Source organism: Pongo abelii, chromosome 3 (genome assembly GCF_028885655.2).
Source record: "Pongo abelii isolate AG06213 chromosome 3, NHGRI_mPonAbe1-v2.0_pri, whole genome shotgun sequence".
Classification (NCBI taxonomy): Eukaryota; Metazoa; Chordata; class Mammalia; order Primates; family Hominidae; genus Pongo; species Pongo abelii.
Genome location: NC_071988.2, coordinates 103,668,036 through 103,689,016, shown reverse-complemented (window position 1 = coordinate 103,689,016; position 20,981 = coordinate 103,668,036). Strand labels below are relative to the sequence as shown.

At 41.8% G+C, this 20,981-nt stretch overlaps 1 non-coding gene and 1 pseudogene across 1 annotated transcript; both read left to right on the top strand.

The window, feature by feature from the left end:
- The first annotated feature begins 17,420 nt into the window (after positions 1-17,420).
- LOC112133262 (small nucleolar RNA SNORD42) lies at positions 17,421-17,487 on the top strand. The gene has a single exon (XR_002914934.1). It is a non-coding gene; the product is annotated as a small nucleolar RNA SNORD42 (small nucleolar RNA).
- Positions 17,488-17,543: 56 nt separating this feature from the next.
- On the top strand, positions 17,544-18,940 carry LOC100442144 (immunoglobulin-binding protein 1-like; annotated as a pseudogene).
- The last annotated feature ends 2,041 nt before the right edge of the window (positions 18,941-20,981 follow it).

The window sequence follows — 20,981 nt, the reverse complement described above, 5'->3', positions numbered from 1 at the left end:
CCACCAATCCTCCCACCTCAGCCTCCCATGTAGCTGGGACCACAGGCACATGCCATCATACCTAGCTAATTTTTTTTTTTTTTTGATTTTTAGTAGAAATGAGGTCTTGCTATACTGCCCAAGTTAATTAAACCTTTTTTTTTTTTCGTCTTAGAGACAGGGACTCACTATGTTGCCCAGGCTGGTCTCGAACTCCTGGGCTCCAGTGATCCTCCCGCTTAGGCCTCCCAAAGTGCTGGAATTACCAGCATGTGTCACCATGCCCAGCTTTAGCTTTAGTCCCCTGATTTTAAAATGGGGAAGTCAGCTAATTGAATGCACCAATGCTGATTACATTCTGCGGTCTATTAAACTATAAAACTCCTATCAGGCATACTTGACTTTAAGCATTAAGATTGGTCAGTAATCTTTAATACACTTGGTTTCTGAGTGTTGAGATCTATTGTAGCAAAGTTGGATTATATTACAATTGATCCATTCTTATTCCTCTAATGGAATTTGAGCCTGGATAATCTGGAGCAACTACTCTTCCCATGAAAGACATGGCCTATGAAATTGACTCACTATTTACCTTTGAACCATGAAACATCTGGGGCATATATGTTTTTCATAGACCCTGCAAGCAGAGGAATGACAGGAGGGTGGGAGCAGTGGGGGTTAAGTTGTATTACAGAATAGTTTCAATATTTCATCACCAGGAAACCCTTTAAATTTCTTCTCCCCATAGACAATGTGTTTTGAATGGCTTTACTTGTCAAATATATTGCTCTCATTATGTAATAACATTTCTATTAATCAAAGATATATAGCTGTCAGAACTACAATGTGATAATCCACATCATACCAAGTTAATTTAATGGCAGCCAAATCAAGAATATTTCTGTTAACTTGTGTACATTTTTTAATGATATGTAATGTCTAACAGGCTTTTAAAATATCAAAAACGCTGGCTGGGCATGGTGGCTCACACCTGTAATCCCAGCATTTTGGAAGGCCAAGGCGGGCAGATCATTTGAGGCCAGGAGTTCGAGACCAGCCTGGCCAATATGGTGAAACCCTGTCTCTACTAAAAATACAAAAATTAGGTGTGATGGTGCATGCCTGTAATCCCTGCTACTCGGGAGGCTGAAGCAGGAGAATCGCATGAACCTGGGAGGCAGAGGTTGCAGTGAGCCAAGATCGTGCCACTGCACTCCAACCCCTAGGTGACACAGCAAGACTCTGTCTCAAAAAAAAAAAAAAAAAAAATAGAGTTTTAGAAGTGAGAATAAGAGGCAATATTTCAAGAGGCAATGGCTTAAAATTTTCCAGAAGAGACAAATGAATCTATAAATTCAATATACCCTACAAATTGCAATTGCAATTAGGAAAAACAAAGAAAAATCTCCATGAGGATGCACTATGGTAAAACCAAAAAAATCAACAACAAACAAAATCTTAAAAGCAGCCACATCTAGAACCAACTACCAGTAATCAGGAAAAGAAAGAAAGGCACATGTTAAACTACCATGAAGATGAAACCATCCAAATCTAAAATGTGGAAAATTCATAAGAATGTCCCATTTCTTCAACAAGTAAATGCCATGAAAAGAAGTGGGAAATGTAGGTGGATCTAAGATTAAAAGAGACTTATGGTAAGCAACATTTATTATAGTAAGCAAGAATATAAAGTGCAAATTAATGATCAAAAAGACAAAGGATCCAGCCTGGGCAATAGAGCCAGACTTTGTCTCAAAAAAAAAAAAAAACCAAACAAACAAAAAAGGATAAGTATGGGCAACGAATGTGGAGAAAAGAGAACCCTTTCACACTGTGATAATGTAAACTAGTACAGCCATTATGGAAAACAGTATAGAGGCTCCTCAAAAAATTAAAAACAGGGCTACCATATGATCCAGCAATCCCATTATTGAGTATATATCCAAAGGAAATTAAATCAATGTGTCGAACAAATATCTGCACTCTCATGTTTATTGCAACATTATTCCCAATAGTCAAGATATAGAATCAACCTAAGTGTCCATCATCAGAAGAATGAATAAAAAACATATGGTAGGGCTAGGCGAGGTGGTTCACACCTGTAATCCCAGCACCTTGGGAGGCCAAGGGGAGTGGATCACCTGAGGTCAGGAGTTTGAGACCAGCCTGGCCAACATGGTGAAAACCCAAAATAGCCAGGCTTGGTGGTGTGCGCCTGTAGTCCCAGCAACTCAGGAGGCTGAAGCAGGAGAATCACTTGAAACCAGGAGGCAGAGGTTGCAGTGAGCCAAGATCGTGCCAGTGCACTCCAGCCTGGATGACGAGTGAAACTCCATCTAAAAAAAATAAAATAAAATAAAATAAAAATAAAAATAAGAAAATCCCAAAATCTGTGACAACATCGATGAACCTAGAAGACATTATGTTAAGGGAAATACACCAGACACAGAAAGATGAATATCACATGTTCTCATTTACATGTAGAATCTAAAAAGTTGATTTCACAGAAGTAGTTAATGGAACAGCAGTTACCAGAGACTGGGGAGGGTAGGGAGGAGGGGATGGGAAGAGGATGGTCAACGGGTACAAATTTACAATTAGGAAGAATAAATGCTGGTATCCTATTTTACAGTAGGGTGACTATAGTCAAAATAAGGTATATCTCAAAATAGCTAGAAGAAAGGATTTTTATGTTCCCACCACAAAGAAATGATAAATGTTTGAGATGATGGATATGTTAATGACCTTGATTTGATCACTACACAATGTATACAGGTATTGATACATCATATTGTATCCAGTAAATATGCACAATTATTGTGTCAATTAAAACTTTTTAAAAATTAAGTACGTCATTTTTATTATGACATTGTACAGGTTTTATGGAATATAGAGAGTTATTTCCCATGTTTGAAGAATTCCCATCCTACGAGTCGTGGTGTACCAAGAGTACCACCCAATATAGAAATTTAAAAATCACTTTCCCAGGCTCCCTTATACCCAGAGCATAGACATGTTAACTCAGCTCTATCGATCAGAATTCTCTTGCATTGGACTTTCAGTCTGAAGGGTGAATCAAAAGAAGTAGGAATTTTGTGGAATCAATGCTGGGACAGGTGCAGCCATGGTGGCAATGACTTTTCAGAAGGAGCAGTGGTTCTAGCAACAACATCCAGTATCTAGCACTGATAATGGTGAAAGGAGCAGCACCTGTGTGTAGCAAGAGCAGCAGCAGCAGCAGCAGCAGCAGCAGAAACAGGTGTCTTTATGAATCCAATTCTTGTGTGATTTTGGAAATATTTCCTGCATGAGCGTTTCCAAGTGTGGCTTTCCAAACCCCCTGCAGAGCCTGAGATACCAAAATAGTCATTATTAAAATCACTCTTAGCTAAAACAAAGACAAACAAAAAACTCATGGGAAATAAGAATGGATATTTAACAAACATATTAATCAGAAGCACTTCCACAATAGCAGAGTAAGGACATCCAAAAATCTGCTCTGTCAAAGTGTGTCCAGAATTGGTTCCTCCCAGTGGGTTCTTGGTCTTGCTGACTTCAAGAACGAAGCCGTGGACCCTCGTGGTGAGTGTTACAGTTCTTAAAGACGGTGTGTCCCTTCAGATGTTCAGATATGTCGAGTTTTTCCATCTCGTGGGTTCGTAGTCTTGCTTGACTTTAGGAGTGAAGCCGCAAACCTTCACAGCGAGTGTTAGAGCTCTTAAACGCGACGGGCATCCAGAGTTGTTTGTTCCTCCCCCTGGGTTCATGGTCTCACTGACTTCAGGAGTGCAGCTGCAGACCTTTGCAGTCAGTGTTACAAACAGTGGGCAGCCGCAAGATTTATCCTGAAGAGCAAAAGAACAAAGCTTCCACAACACAGAAGGCTACCCCAGCGGGTTGCCGCTGCCAGATGGGTGGCCAGCTTTTGTTCCCTTATTTGGCCCCACCCATGTCCTGCTGATTGGTCCATTTTACAGAGTGCTGATTGGTCCATTTTTACAGAGTGCTGATTGGTGCCCTTACAAACCTTTAGCTAGATACAGAGCACTGATTTGTGTGTTTACAATTCTTTAGCTAGACAGAAAAGTTCTCCAAGTCCCCACCCTACCCAGAAGCCCAGCTGGCTTCACCTCTCAAAAGCAATGAGAAGTGGCAAAAATGGTCAAAATCAACATTTTCAGAACTCTGGATAACAGTCTTGCAACAATCCAAGGTGTACTTTTTTTCAAAGGCTTTATTTCAAGGCCGGGTGTGGTAGCTCATGCCTATAATCTCAGCATTTTGGGAGGCTGAGGCAGGAGGATCGCTTGAAGCCAGAAGTTCAAGAGTATCCTGGGCAACATAGAGAGATCCTGTCTCTACAACAAATTAAAAAAAAGAAAATTGGCCTGGCACGGTGGCTCACGCCTGTAATCCCAGCACTTTGGGAGGCCAAGGTGGGAGGAACACGAGGTAAGGAGATCGAGACCATCCTGGCTAACACGGTGAAACCCCGCCTCTACTAAAAATACAAAAAATTAGCTGGGCGTGGTGGCACGCGCCTGTAGTCCCGGCTACTCGGGAGGATGAGGCAGGTGAATCGCTTGAACCTGGGAGGCAGAGGTTGCAGTGAGCCAAGATCGCGACACTGCACTCCAGCCTGGGTGACAGAGCGAGTCTCCGTTTAAAAAAAAATTAGCTGGGCATGGTGGCACGTGCCTGTAGTACCAGCTACTCAAGAGGCTGAGGCAGGATCGCTTAAGACCAGAAGTTAGAGGCTGCAATGAGCAATGATCATGCCACTGCACTGCAGCCTGCCAGGACCACAGAATGAGACTATCCGCACCCCCCGCCCTAAAAAAAAAAAGGGGGTTTTATTTCAGTAAGAATAGGGAGCTTTGTGTATTCTCATCCTCCTCTCTCCAGCTCCATGGTAGCCTTGAAAACCAACATCTCTGCAACTACAGTGAATACAAAAACCAGATGCTTAGGAACCACTGGGACACAACAGATTTAGAGTACCCCACAAAAACCAATTCCTATAGAATTGCAACTATTTGACCTACCTAGTAATTCACTGAAACAAGCTGTATACTCAAATTTGTCCTTATCTCACCTGAGAGCTCACTCTATGCAAAAAGCTGTAGCCCTAGATTGAGTCCCAAAAACATTCGATGGCAATTGTTTAACATCACACCCATCTGAGGTGGCAATATGAGTTGGGCTAATTAGAGACTGACAAATAAAACAAAGAAATAAAAACTGGGGAATAAATTATCCATTGAGGGCTTTAAAAATCTCCAACACATTCTTGAGACTCTAGAAGGCCATACTTACAGGCAGACCTGTGCACATGCCCAGGAAACAGCTGAGAAAGGGCTAATCTCTCACTGCTGCTTGACCTTGAGGGTCTACACAAGCAGGAAGAGAAAGCTAACTCAGAATTGTTACCAGCCTGCTGGAGCATCAAAGTCATTCCCCAATACACTCAGAGAGCCCCTTGGCAAAGGCTTGTAGTCTTATTGCTTCAAAGCATTTAAGGAAAACACATTAAGTGAAATTGACAGAATTCAAGAACAATAGTAGTAAACAATGAAACTTCATTTTGAATAATGGATAGAACAACCAGGCAGAAAATCAACAAGGAAACAGAAGACTCAAATAACACTATAAAACAACCAGACCTAATAGACATCTATAGAACACTTCTCCCAACAATAGCAGAACACATATTCTTTTCAAATGGACATGGAATATTCTCCAGCATAAGCTGTATGATACATTATTTTTAAAAAAAGCCTGAATAAATTTAGAAAGATTGAAGTCATACAGAGTATTTTCTGTGGCCACAATGAAATCAAATAAGGACTTAACAAAAGGAAATTTGAGAAATTCACAAGTATGTGGAAATTAAACAACAAACTCCAAAATAGTCAATAAGTCAAAGAAAAAATACAGGGGAAACCGAGAAGTAGTTTGAGATGGATAAAAACTAAAACAGCATATGAAACTATGGGATCCAGCTAAGTTAGTTCATGGAGGAAAATTTATAGGTGTAAGTGCCTATATTTAATTTAATTAATTAATTTATTTATTTGAAACAGAGTCTCGCTTTGTTGCCCAGGCTGGAGTGCGGTGGCACAATCTTGGCTCACTGCAACCTTCGCCTCCCAGGTTCAAGCGATTCTTCTGCCTCAGCCTCCCAAGTAGCTGAGATTACAGGTATGTTCCACCACGCCACTACGTGAGCTTATTTTTGGTATTTTTTGTAGAGACTGGGTTTTGCCATGTTGCCCAGGCTGGTCTCAAACTCCTGGCCTCAAGCGATCCACCTCGGCCTCCCAAAGTGCTGGGATTACAGGTGTGAACCACTGTACCTGGCCTGACATCTTGCTTTTTAAATAAAATATTGGGACTGGGCATGGTGGCTCACACCTGTAATCCCAGCACTTTGGGAGGCCAAGGCGGGTAGATCACTTGAGGCCAGGAGTTTGAGACCAGCCTGGGCGACATGGCAAATCCGGTCTCTACAAAAAATACCAATAATTAGCAGGGCCTTGGTGGCCTGTGCCTATAGTCCCAGCTATTCAGGAGGCTGAGGTGGGAGGACCACTTTACCCTGGGAAGCAGAGGTTGCAGTGAGCCGAGATGGCACCACTGTACTCCAGCCTGGGCAACAGAGACCCTGTCTCAAAAAATAATAATAATAATAACAAAATAAAATAAAAAGTAAGATGTGAAATCAATAACTAATTTTCCACTTTAAGAAACTAGGAAAAGAAGAACAAATCAAACTCAAAGCCAGCGGGAGAAATGAACTAATAGGATTAAAGTGAAAATTAATGATATAGAGGATATAAAAACAATAGAGAAATCAACAAAACCAAAAATTGGTTTTTGAAACTCAACGAAATTGACAAACCAATAGTTATACTGGCCAATAACAAAAGAGAGAAGACTTAAATAACTAAAATCAGGAATAAGAGAGGAGACATCAATACAGACCTTACAGAAATAAAAAGGAATATAAGAAAGTACAATGAACAACTGTATAGCAACAGATTAGATAACCCAAATGAAATGAGTAAATTCCTAGAAAGCAAAAACTATTGAAATTAACTCAAGAAGACATAGAAAATCTAAAGAACTCCAGTCTGGGTGATAGAGCAAAACCCTGTCTCAAAAAAATAAAGTAAAATAAAAACTAAAACAAAAAGAAAATCTGAATGGATATATAACAAGTAATGAGATTGAATTAATAATTTAAAAAGAAAAACTTTCCATGAAGCAAAGTCCAGGACTAGATGCTTCCAAGGTGAATTTTACCACAATGTTTAAAGAAGAATTAACACCAGTTCTTCACAAATCCTTCCAAAAAACAAGAGGGAACTCTTTGCAATTCATTCTATGAGGCTAGTATTACTCTGATATTAAAGAATGACATAGACATAACAAGAAAAGAAAACTACAGACCAATATTTCTTATGAATACATACACAAAAATTCTCAAAACAAACCCCAAGCCTGGGCATGGTGGCTTATGCCCATAATCCTAGCACTTTGGGAGGCTGAGGCGGGTGGATTGCTTGAGGTCAGCAGTTCGAGACCAGCCTGGCCAACATGATGAAACCCCCGTCTCTACTAAATATACAAAAATTAGCCGGGCACGTTGGCGCATGCCTGTAATCCCAGCTACTCAGGAGGCTGAGACACGAGAATTGCTTGAACCCGGGAAGTGGAGGTTGCAGTGAGTCAAAATCGCCCACTGCACTCCAGCCTGGGTAACAGAGTGAGGCTCTGTCTCAACAAAAACAAAAGCAAAAAACCCTAAAAGTTAGGAAACTGAATCCAGCAACATATAAAAAGGATTATACACGATGACCAGAAGAGATGTATCCCAGGAATACAAACATCTGAAAATCAATATACCACACGTAGTAATATAAAGAAAACCACATGCTAACCTTAACAGATACAGAAAAAGCACTTGACAAAATATAATACCCTTCCATGATAAAAAACAAATACACACAACAAACTAGAAATAGAAGGTGTTATCAAGTAAATTGTGTTCCCCCTTCAAATTCATATGTTGGAACCCTAACCTCCAATGTGGTTGTATTTGGAGACAGGGTCTTTATGGAGATAATGAAGCTTAAATGAGGCCAGGCGCAGTGGCTCACGCCTGTAATTTCAGCAGTTTGAGAGGCTGAGGCGGGCAGATCACTTGACGTCAGGAGTTTGAGACCAGCCTGGCCAACATGGTGAAGCTTCCTCTCTACTAAAAATACAAAAATTAGGCCGGGCGCAGTGGTTCAAGCCCATAATCCCAGCACTTTGGGAGGCCGAGGCGGGCGGATCACGAGGCCAGGAGATTGAGACCATCCTTGCTAACAGGGTTAAATCTGTCTCTACTAAAAATACAAAAAATTAGCCGGGCACGGTGGCAGGCGCCTGTAGTCTCAGCTATTCAGGAGGCTGAGGCAGGAGAATGGCGTGAACCTGGGAGGCGGAGCTTGCAGTGAGCCGAGATCACGCCACTGCACTCCAGCCTGGGCGACAGAGCGAGACTCCGTCTCAAAAAAAAAAAAAAAAAAATTATCCGGGTGTAGTGGCGCATGCCTGTAATCCCAGCTACTCACGAGGCTGAGGCAGGAGAATCGCTTCAACCCAGGAGGTGGAGAGGTTGCAGTGAGACGAGATCGCGCCACTGTACTCCAGCCTGGGCGACAGAGCGAGACACTGTCTCAAGAAAAGAAAAGAAAGGTTAAATGAGTTCATATGGGTGGGGCCCTAATCTGAGGGGACTACTATCATTATAAGAAAAGGAAGAGACATCAGATCTCCCCCACTTCACCAACACAAACGCAGAGAAAAGGCCATGCGAGGACACAGTGAGAATGCAGCCATCTATAAGCCAGGAAAAGAGGCCTCAACAGAACCCAATCCTGCTGGCACCTTGATCTTTGGATTTTAGTCTCCAGAACTATGAGAAATAAATGTCTGTTGTTTAGGCCACCTAATTTGTGGTATTTTCTTATGGTAGCCTGAGCGGACTAATGCAGAAGGAACTTCCACAACCTGATAAAGACTATCTAAAAAAAACCCCCACAACCGGCTGGGTGCAGTGGCTCCTGCCTGTAATCTCAGCACTTTGGGAGGCCAAAGTGGGACGACTAGTTGAGCCCAGGAGTTTAATACCAGCCTGGGCAACATGGGGAGACCTCATCTCTACTAAAAAATAAAAATAAAAATTGCAGGGCAAGGTGGCCACGAACCTGTAGTCCCAGCTACTTTGCAGGCTGAAATGGGAGGATCACTTGAGCCCAGGAGGTCGAGGCTGTAGTGAGCCGTGATCGTGGCACTGCAGTCCAGTCTGAGCAACAGAGCAAGATCCTGTCTCAAAAAAGAAAGAAAGAAAGAAAGAAAGAACAAAAGAAGGAAAGAAAAGAAAAAGCAACAGTAAAGCTGATTTTTTACTCTTTTGACTTCTGAATAGAAACTGTGAAAAACAGTTAACAGTGGAATGATGTACTGAATGTGTTGAGGGTAACTACAACCGAGAATTGCCAATCAGTCAAAATTCTTGTAACATTGGAGATGACTCCAAGTGCAATGGCTTATGCCTGTAATTCCAGCACTTTGGAAGGTTGAGAGGGGAGGATTGCTTCAGCTCAGGAGTTCGAGACCAGCCTGGGGAACATAGCAAGATCCTGTTTTAACAAAACGTTAAAAAATTAGCTGAGTGTAGTGTGTGCCTATGGTCCCAGCTACTCAGGAGGCTGAGGTGGGAGGATCACTTGAGCCCAGGAGGTCAAGGCTGCAGTAAGCTATGATGGTGCCACTGCACTCCAGCCTAGGAGACACAGCGAGACCCTGTCTCTAAAAAAAAAAAAAAAAAAAAAAGATTTGGAGTGATAAAAGACATCTTCTAATCTTCTGTGAGAAAAAAATTAACACATAATCGCCAGAAAGCTGTCGCCAAAGGAAATTCTAAAGCTAATACTAATTGTAGAAGATAAGTGATCCCCCAGGGATACATAAAGGAATGAAAGGGAAAGAAGGTGGTATAAATGTGGAAAAATGTAAATGACATTGACTACTGTAAAAAACTAAATGTTCATAGAGGAGTATATATTTTTGTACACATGCCACCAGTTTTATAACATCATGGATGAAATTTAGTTTTTAGAGTTATTGTTATGAAGACTATAAACCTCACTGTACAATATTCTTTATTCCTTTGGATTGTGGTAATTGTTTGTTGTACATTTCCCAAAGTAGTATAATTTATCACTATTGCCATATTGCTCTCCAAAAAGACTGAATAATCTACAGAGCTACTTACAAAATTTTTGTATTAATTAATTTGATTTTGTTATATTTGCCAACATTGGTCTTAACTTTTTTTTTTTTTTTTTTTAGCTTAAGACAGATGTAATGGTAACTTAAAGTTTCTTTAGTTTTCTTTCTTTTGAGAGAGAGTCTTGCTCTGTCGCCCAGACTGGAGCGCAATGGCGCAATCTCGGCTCACTGCAACCTCTGCCTCCCGGGTTCCAGCGATTCTCCTGTCTCAGCCTCCCGAATTTGTAGGATTACAGGTGCCCGCCACCAGGCCTGGCTAATTTTTCTAGTTTTGGTAGAGGCAGGGTTTCACCATGTTGGCCAGGATGGTCTTGATCTCTTGACCTCATGATCCACCCGCCTCGGCCTCCCAAAGTGCTAGGATTACAGGTGTGAGCCAATGTGCCCAGCCTAGTTTTCTTTCTTTACCTTTTAATATGACTGAACTAATTAGTAGTTCCCAAAACGCAAAAAAAAAAATTTTGGATTTTTGCCTTATAAGTTTGTCATTGAAGCAGGGTATTTTGACTGTCAATTTGATCATTCAGAATATTTAATATACCACGATTTACTCTTTGTAATCGTCACAATGTGGACAGTTATTACTTTATACAGAAACTGAGTATGTGGGAAAATTAGATTAGTAATATATTAGAGCACCTACTACAATGGATGAAGCCTGAATGATGAAAAAGGAATTACTCATTATTTCTCATGGATTTTCTAAGAAAAAATGCAAATTATTGGCCGGGCACACAGTGGCTCACGCACTTTGGGAGGCCGAGGCAGGCGGATTGCCTGAACTCAGGGATTCGATACCAGCCTGGGCAACATGGTGAAACCCCGTCTCTACTAAAATACAAAAAATTAGCCGGGCGTGGTGGCGGACACCTGTATCCCAGCTACTCCGGAGGCTGAGGCAGGAGAATGGCTTCAACCTGGGAGGCAGAAGTTGCAGTGAGCAGAGATCACGCCATTGCACTCCACCCTGGGCAACAGAGCAAGACTTCGTCTCCAAAAAAAAAAAAAAAAAAAAAAAAAAGAAAAAGAAAAAATGCAAATTATCAGTCTTTTATCAAATTCAAAATGAATATTACTATTAGTAATGGCATCAAATAAAAATGATTTTACCTAAAACTGCACATGGTAAAATTGGTGATATACATATTTTATTTTAAAAATAACATCTCTTTTTAAAATTTTTATTTCTTTTCTTTTCTGGTTCATGTTCTCTCATGAACATCTTTTCTCTCTCACTGCAGCCTGAACCTCCTGGCTCAAGTGATCCTTCTGCCTTGGCCTCCCAAAGTGCTGGGATTATAGGCGTGAGCCACCTCACCCAGCCATAAATTTTCTTTTTATTTCTCTGAAATTATTTAATCAGAATCAGTTTTTTTGTAATTTATCTATTTATTTTATTTTATTTTATTTCGAGATGGAGTTTCACTCTTTTTGCCCAGGCTGGAGTGCACTGGCGCGTTCTCGGCTCGCTGCAACCTCCGCCTCCCGGGTTCAAGCGATTCTCCTCCCTCGCCTTCCGAGTAGCTGCTAATGCAGACGCCTGCCACCAAGTCCGGCTAATTTTTTTGTATTTTTGGTGGAGACGGGGTTTCACCATGTTTGGCCAGGCTGGTCTCGAACTCCTGGCCTCAGGTGATCTACCCGCCTCGGTCTCCCAAAGTGCTGGGATTACAGGCGTGAGCCACCACGCCCGGCCCTATCTATTTTTTTTAACAGGCTCTCGCTCTGTTTCTCAGGCTACAGTGCGGTGGTACATTCACGACTCAGTGCAGCTGCAAAGTTCTGGGCTCAAGCAATCCTCCTGCCTCAGCCTCTGCCCGCCTCAGTGTGTGGTGTGTGCCTGTAGTCTCAGCTACTCTGGAGGCTAAGGCGGGAGGATAGCTTCAGCCCAGGAGGTCGGGGCTGCAGTGAGCCATGATCACATCACTGCACTTCAGCCTGAGCAACAAAGCAATACCTTGTCTCAAAAAAGAAATTTTAGGCCGCGCGCGGTGGCTCACGCCTGTAATCCCAGCACTTTGGGAGGCTGAGTCGGGCAGATCACGAGGTCAGGAGATCGAGACCATCCTGGCTAACACAGTGAAACCCCGACTCTACTAAATATACAAAAAATTAGCCGGGCGAGGCGGCGGGCACCTGTAGTCCCAGCTACTCGAGAGGCTGAGCGAGGAGAATGGCGTGAACCCGGGAGGCGGAGCTTGCAGTGAGCCGAGATGGCACCACTGCACTTCAGCCTGGGCGACAGAGCGAGACTCCATCTCAAAAAAAAAAAAGAAAAAGAAATACTCTATTAAATATACATAATAGATTTTAAATTGTATCCTGATTTCAGAAATATTAATATATGAAAAAGATCATTTTAGGAAAAATAACATACTATATGTCTCTGGTTCTTTTTTTTTGAGACGGAGTCTCACTCTGTCGCCCAGGTTGCAGTGCAGTGGCGCCATCTCGGCTCACTGCAAGCTCTGCCTCCCGAGTTCACGCCATTCTCCTGCCTCAGCCTCCTGAGTAGCTGGGACTACAGGCGCCCGCCATGACGCCCAGCTAATTTTTTTTGTATTTTTAGTAGAGACGGGGTTTCACCGTGTTAGCCAGGATGGTCTCGATCTCCTGACCTTGTGATCCGCTCACCTTGGCCTCCCAAAGTGCTGGGATTACAGGAGTGAACCACCGCTCCCGGCCTTGTCTCTGGTTCTTTTTTTTTTTTTGAGGCGGAGTCTCCCTCTGTTGCCCAGGCTGGAGTGCAGTGGCCGGATCTCGGCTCACTGCAAGCTCCGCCTCCCAGGTTCACGCCATTCTCCTGCCTCAGACTCCCGAATAGGTGGGACTACAGGCGCCCGCCACCACACCCGGCTAATTTTTTGTATTTTTAGTAGAGACGGGTTTCACTGTGTTAGCCAGGATGGTCTCGATCTCCTGACGTCGTGATCCGTCCGCCTCAGCCTCCCAAAGTGCTGGGATTACAGGCGTGAGCCACCACACCCGGCTGTCTCTGGTTCTTAAAGATTATCCTTAGACTCCTGCTCCCTTCGTGCAAGCTACAATCATTTCTGCCCCTATTTGTTAGGATCCTGACCGCCAATGAGTCAACAGTCTCCTCCTCCAGACTTTTCTTTACATTTCAAAACTCAGGGTAGCATATTTTGGGGGACAGGAACAGTGCTAAATATATTCGCCTGCTAACATACTTAATTCTCACAATAATCCTGATGAGAGAAATCCAGTTTAGAGCCTTGTAGAGTAACTTGCTCCATGAACATCTGTTAATGAAAACCTAAGCAAGGACAAATAATTTGCCCATGTCTTGTCCTGTTAGAGACAGAATTCAAACCTGACTGGCTAGAAAGCCTGTGCCCTTTTCTGTACATCAACCTGCATGCCAGTATTGTGTTCAAAGGTGTTTTCCCTAGCTTGGATTCCTGTGGAAAAGTTTATCAAGACCATCTATATACCAGTCCATATCCCTTAACTATGTTAGACTAGTAAGAGTTGATCTATAAAATCTCAATGCTTATTCGTTTTCTTTTTCTTTTTTTTTCTTTCTGTCCTGAATGGTGTTAGAGAGAACACTATGTCACCATTTCTGCAGGCTATTTTATTTTATTTTTTGAGACAGTCTCGCTCTGTCACCCAGGCTGGAGTGCAATGGTATGATCTCAGCTCACTGCAGCCTCCGCCTCCCGGGTCTCAGCGGTTCTCCTGCCTCAGCCTCCTGATAAACTGGGACTACAGGCACCTGCCACCACGCCCAGCTAGTTGTGTATTTTTAGTAGAGACAGGGTTTCACCATGTTGGCCAGGCTGTTCTTGAACTCCTAACCTCAAGTGATCCGCCCACCTCAGCCTCCCAAAGTGCTGGCATTACAGGAGTGAGCCATGGTGCCTGGCCCATTTCTGCAGGCTTTAAAACTGAGAAAATAAATTAGCTGGGACTGAGAAAATAAAAATATGCCCTGCTACGCATGAATCTGGGAGGACACATACAAATAAAGTTAGCTGCAAAGTTAAAGAGAAATAATGTTTCTCTCAAGGACATGCTGCAGCTGTAAAGCATAAAAACAACCCCCTTGCTGGAGTGACTACTGTTTTCTCTCTGCCTGAGAAGCTTGGTTCCCTGAAATGATAGACCAGAAACCACTGAAATTATGTCAGGAAAAATGAAATATCCCACTCTTACTTGGAACATCTAAGGCACAAAGAAGCAACTTTAATTTCCAATCCAGGTGCAAAGCTTCAGAGAAGGACTTTCTGAAAACAACATTCCACCTTAACTTTCTAGTACCCAAAGAAACGGGAACCATGGCCAGGCGTGGTGGCTCACCCCTGTAATCCCAGCACTTTGAGGGGCTGGGGCAGGTGGATCACCTGAGGTCAGGAGTTTGAGACCAACATGGCAAAACCCTGTCTCTACTAAAAATAACAAAATTAGCTGGGTGTGGTGGCGGACGCCTGTGGTCCCAGCTACTCAGGAGGCTGAGGCAGGAGGATGGCTTGAGTCCAGGAGGCAGATGCTGCAATGAGCCGAGATTGTGCCACTGCACTCCAGCCTGGATACAGAGTGAAACTGTGTCTCAAAAAAAAAAAAAAAAAAAAAAAAAGAAAAGAAAAAGGAAAGAAAAGAAACAGGAACCTGTTTTCCTTTGCAGTCCAGATCTGATGTTGTCCCACTTTACATACAACCCTATTTTGCTTTGATCCTATCAAAATACTGCTTTATTTAATTTTCACCTAAATATCTCTCTTCCCCAAATCCTGTCTTTTTTCTTTTTTCTTTTTTTGAGACAGAGTCTCGCTCTTGTCGCCAGGTTGGAGTGCAGTGGCGTGATCTGGGCTCACTGCAGCCTCCGCCTCCTGGGTTCAAGTGATCCTCCTGCCTCAGCCTCTCAAGTAGCTGGGACTCCAGGCATGTGCCACCATGCCCTGCTAATTTTTGTATTTTTAGTAGAGACAGGGTTTCACCACGTTGGCCAGGATGGTGTCGATCTCTTGACCTCGTGGTCTGCCTGCCTTGGCCTCCCAAACTGCTGGGATTACAGGTGTGAGCCACCATGCCCAGTCCCTATCTATTTTTTTTTTTTTTTTTTGGACATAGGGTCTCACTGTAGCCCAGGCTGGAGTGCAGTGGTGCAATCACAGCTCACTGCAGCCTCCACCTCCTGGGCTCAAGTGATCCTCCCACCTCAGCCTCCTGAGTAGCTGGGACCACAGGCGCATGCCAGCACGCCAGGCTAGTATTTTTGTATTTTCTGTAGAGACAGGGTTTCACCACATTGCTATGCTGGTCTCAAACTCCTGGACTCAAGTGATCAGACCTCTTTGGCCTCCCAAAGTGCTGGGATTATAGGCTTGAGCCACCGTGCCCAGCCCCTTATCTTATCTTTTCTTTTGTTTGGTGAGACATCTCATAGTTTCTCTGATGTGCAGTCTGTCTTGTTGCAGCAAGTCAGTCAACCATAATTCTTTCAACTACAGGTTTGTCCCTGATGGTCTGAGGCTGATTGGGCTGGAACAGTATCATGGAGGTATGGCCAAGATCCTCGCTGCCATGAACCAGAACGCTTGGTAATAATATGCGCATCTGAGACTTCTTGAGTCTCCCCTGCATTAGGCCTGTCTGTCCTTGATTATATGGGTTTTGCATTGAATCTGGACTTTTATTATCTCTTTGGTCCCTTAGAGTCATGCTGATCTCTTGAGTTGGTAGGCAGAGCAATTTATCCTTGGGGTTAGGGCCCAAATTCATGAGTTTTTCTTTTATATTTTGTATTTTAAAAAGAGAGAGAGAATTTGTTTAAAAAGTTTCTTTTATATTACTTATAAAAGTAATATTTTTATTTTTGACCACCAGCCAACCTCTTGTGGTTTGCCTGTAAGATACTTGCACTGCTTCCTGGCATAACTTCACAGAGGACAGTGAATTTTAGAGGCTACTCTGGAGAACTTTGGCTCAAATAAGATTGTTCATTTTAGACATGTCTTAGAATGAAAAAGGAAAAAAAAACCCAAGTCTCATGAGGGGACTGTCTTCTCTATTCTTTTTCTTTTTTATTAAATTTTTTTTCTCTTTTTAAAATGTTTTTTCTTTTTTGTCTTATCTTTCTAAAAGAGAGATCATTTAGTTTAATGAAAGACTCCCTCCCTCCCCAAACATCCTTCATTTCCATTCTTAGGGGTTTAATAAATATTGGCTGCTTTATTCTATGAGTTGGCAAAATTGTCAAGGGCCCAAGTTACTGTTTCAACCAGGTGTAACAACTTGTGTGTGTGCATGTGTATCCTGAAATGGGTTTTTCTATATCTAAACTTTTCCCCTCTCCTTAGAGCAGAAAGATTATTAGCTTTTCTCCAATAATTGTATATGTATCTATAGCTGGCTCCTGCTTTTTCTTTTCTTTTCTTTCTTTTTTTTAAAGAGACAGAGTTGCACTATGTTACCCAGGCTGGAGTGCAGTGGCTATCCACAGGCGTGATTACAGTACACTACAGCTGCGAACCCCTGGCCTTAAGTGATCCTCCTGCTTCAGCCTCCTGAGTAGCTGGGACTATAGGTGCATGCCACTGTATCTGGATTCTTCTCACTTTGTTTTCCTGTTTTCTCCCTCCTATCCTCCCTCAAGAAATTTTAAAGGTGAATTGACTTAAAAAAAATCATTTTGTTGTCACGTGTGCATGCTAGAAATATCTAGTCCACATAAATAATCAAAAATTTCTAAACAGAAAAAGTTAAAAATGGTATTTTGTTATGTAAAAATGCTAACACTGTATTTTAATTTTCATAATACTGAAGTTAAATTTCTAATGCTTTAAACTTTCTAAATTTTTATATTGGGCTTAAGAATCAAATAACTTATTATTTCCAAAAATTGTTCAAGATTGAAATATAATATGGTGTTTAATTAAATAAAAATGTAATTACAGATGTCTTTTGAAAGGTTTTGATTATGTGAAATTCCTATAATACTATAAAATGTGTTAATTAAAATTTTAATTTCCAAGTTTTAAAATTTTTAAGAACTTATAAAACAAATTAATTGATATATGATCTTTGGATACTTGAACAATTTTAAGTTAAAAAATGGTACAAAACTCTGGTCATAGCATATGATGGAAAAACCTTAATCTTCTGAGACTTGTGATGTCTTCAAAGGAACCACTGATGCACATGTGGAAATTTTATAATTTAAAGAAAAAGAAAAGTAAAAAAAAGCCCTCCCCAAGATGGCTGCTGAAGATGAACTACTGCTCCCGCTGTCCCCCCGAGCTGTTGGAAACCGGCAAACAGATTCTGGACGAAGTAGAAGTAGGGACTGAATCCGCCGGTTTCCGGATAGTCCAGGAGAAGGTGTTCAAGGGCCTGGGTGGACCTCCTTGAGAAGGCTGCCGAAATGTTATCGCAGCTCGAGTTGTTCAGCCGAAATGAAGATTTGGAAGAGATTGCTTCCACCGACCTGAAGTACCTGTTGGTGCCAGCGTTTCAAGGAGCCCTCACCATGAAACAAGTCAACCCCAGCAAGCGTCTAGATCATTTGCAGCGGGCTCGAGACCACTTTATAAACCACTTAACTCAGTGTCATTGCTATCATGTGGCAGAGTTTGAGCTGCCCAAAGCCAAGAACAACTCAGCCGAAAATCACACCGCTAATTCCTCCATGGCTTATCCTAGGCTTGTTGCTATGGCATCTCGAAGACAGGGTAAAATAGAGAGAGACAAGCAGAAGAAGGAGTTGGAGCATAGGTTGTCTGCAATGAAATCTGCTGTGGAAAGTGGTCAAGCAGATGATGAGCGTGTTTGTGAATATTATCTTCTTCACCTTCAGCGGCGGATTGATATCAGCTTAGAAGAGATTGAGAGCCCTGACCAGGAAATAAAGATCCCAAGAGAAAGAGACTCTTCAGGAGGCATCAACTTCTAACTCATCTCACCAGGAGAGGCCTCCAGTGAAACCCTTCATTCTCACTCAGAACACGGCCCAAGCCAAAGTATTTGGAGCAGGTTATCCAAGTCTGGCAACTATGACGGTGAGTGACTGGTATGAGCAACATCGGAAATATGGAGCATTACCAGATCAGGAAATAGCCAAGGCAACACCAGAGGAATTCAGAAAAGCAGCTCAGCAATAGGAACATCAAGAAGAAAAGGAGGAAGAGGATGATGGACAAACACTTTACAGAGCTCCGGAGTGGGATGACTGGAAGGACACCCATCCTTGGGGCTATGGCAACCGACAGAACATGGGCTGATGTTCCCACAACACTGACAGGACTGCAGGGTGCACACCTCCCACACCAAGGAAAGCCAGACAGTCCTCCCCTCCCTGGGCTCACGCTTTAGCTGTGTACAACGAAGGCAAAGATGCTAAATCTTGTTTTGCGTTCAATAAAGTGTCAAGTGATTAAAAACAAAAACAAAACAAACAAAAAAAACCTCTGGTCACTAAATACAGATGTGATCTATTCTTATTCTTATAACGTTATAAAATGACTATAAACAGGATGTGTAAATGTGCTTTTCCGAATAGGGGATCTGATAAAAAATAAAATAAGCAAACAAACAAGCAAAAATAAACTGTGTAAATGCTTTGAATGATATCATATATTGGTTTGTTTTGCCAGCTTGACATTTATGAAGATAGTCTAAAATGTGTACCAAAAAAATTAGGTGGATATTTCTCGGTTTACTGTCTTCTAGACTTCCCTGCAAAAAACAAAAGTTGGTTGCTTTGGCTAAAAGTGATAATTAATAAAACAATAAAGACTATACTCATAATAATTACAGAGAAATATGAATATGTATGCAAGATAATATAGTTTATTTATTAAATAAATTCTTTATATATTTATATTATAATTTCAAGTATAAATACATTATTTAATACACTGATAGGATTAATTTTATCTTAAAGTTAACAGCTTTAATTTTGTAACTTATTTACATAGCCACATAATTATATATGTCTAAACACACACATATAAATGTATATTAAGATCAATTGAAGAATCATCTATAAATGGTTAAAAAATTTTAAGGTGAAATCAATGTTAGTAGATTTATTAAAAACATAAATTCTTGACTAAAAATTGTTGCATGGATGATATTCTAAAATAAAAAAGAGTCAAATTAGAATTTGGATTTTCTTTTTGGAAAATGACTAAGTTAGTCTGTGACCAGATAACAGCTATCCTTTTTAAACACCAAAATATTCGATTAATTCTCTAGACTTCTTGGCATACTCTGGAATAATTTTGACAAAAAATTCCTCACTTTTAAGTTCCTAGTAATAACTGTTCCCTACTGATGTGGTTTTTAAATACATATAATAACTATAACTATCTTTTGGAGTTTTTGTTTGTTTTGATAGGGTCTCGCTCTGTCACCCAGGCTGGAATGCAGTGGTACAGTCTCCACTCACTGCAGCCTTGACCTCCTAGGTTCAAGCCATCCTCCCACCTTAGCCTCTCCAGTAGCTGGAGCTACAAGCATGTGCCTCCACGCCCAGATAAATTTTTTTTTTTTTTTAATTTGAGACGGAGTCTCCCTTTGTTGACCAGGCACAAATTGTGCAGTGGCACAATTTGGGTTCACGGCAACCTCTGCCTCCCAGATTCAAGTGATTCTCCTGCCTTGGCCTCCAGAGTAGCTGGGATTACACCACTGGGCGCACCACCACACCTGGCTAATTTTTGTATTTTTAGTAGAGACGGGGTTTCACCCTGTTGGCAGGCTGGTCTCCAGCTCCTGACCTCAAGTGACCCGCCCGCCTCGGCCTCCCAAAGTGCTGGGATTACTGGTGTGAGCCACCGTGCCCAGAGGTCTTGGATTTTAAAAATTATAATTTCTGTTCATACCTTATATCTTCTGACAATTCTTCTTCATTCTGCCTTTATATTAGGCCCTAAATTCAGAATAATAAAAATGTTAAGATGTTTTTTATCCTTAAAATATCTTTAGGCTTCCTGAAATGACCGTTAGGTATCACAAATATTTGCTCATTCACTTTCTACTCAGGAAGAATAATTGAAATAATTGTTTGGCCTAGAGTGGTGGCTCACGCCTGTAATCCCGGCACTTTGGGAGGCCGAGGCGGGCAGATCGCTTGAGCCCAGGAGTTCGAGGCCAACCTGGGCAACACAGTGAAACCTGTCTCTGCGAAAAATACAAAATACAAAAAAATTGCCAGGTGTGGCGGTGCACGCTTGTGGTCCCAGCTACTTGGGAGCCTGAGGTTGGCAAATTGGTTGAGCCTGGGAGACAGAGGTTGCAGTGAGTGGAGATCATGGCACTGTACTCCAGCCTGGGTGACCCCAACTCAAAAAAAAGAAAAAGAAAGAAAGAAATAATTAAGTGTAGGCATTTTTCAAACTTAAACAATGGTAAGGACTACTTTTTAGTAGCAATTAAAAAAAAAAACAGGACAAAAGAAAAGGAAAAAACCCATATTTTATGGATTTTCTACAATGTGACATTTTTATTTTAAAAATAAGTAACTTAAAAATAGATATTACTCAGCTGGGCACGGTAGCTCATGCCTATAATCCCACACTTCAGGAGGCCGAGGCAGGCGGATCACGAGCTCAGGAGATTGAGACCATCCTGGCTGACACAGTGAAACCCCGTCTCTACTAAAAAAATACAAAAAATTAGCCGGGCGTGGTGGC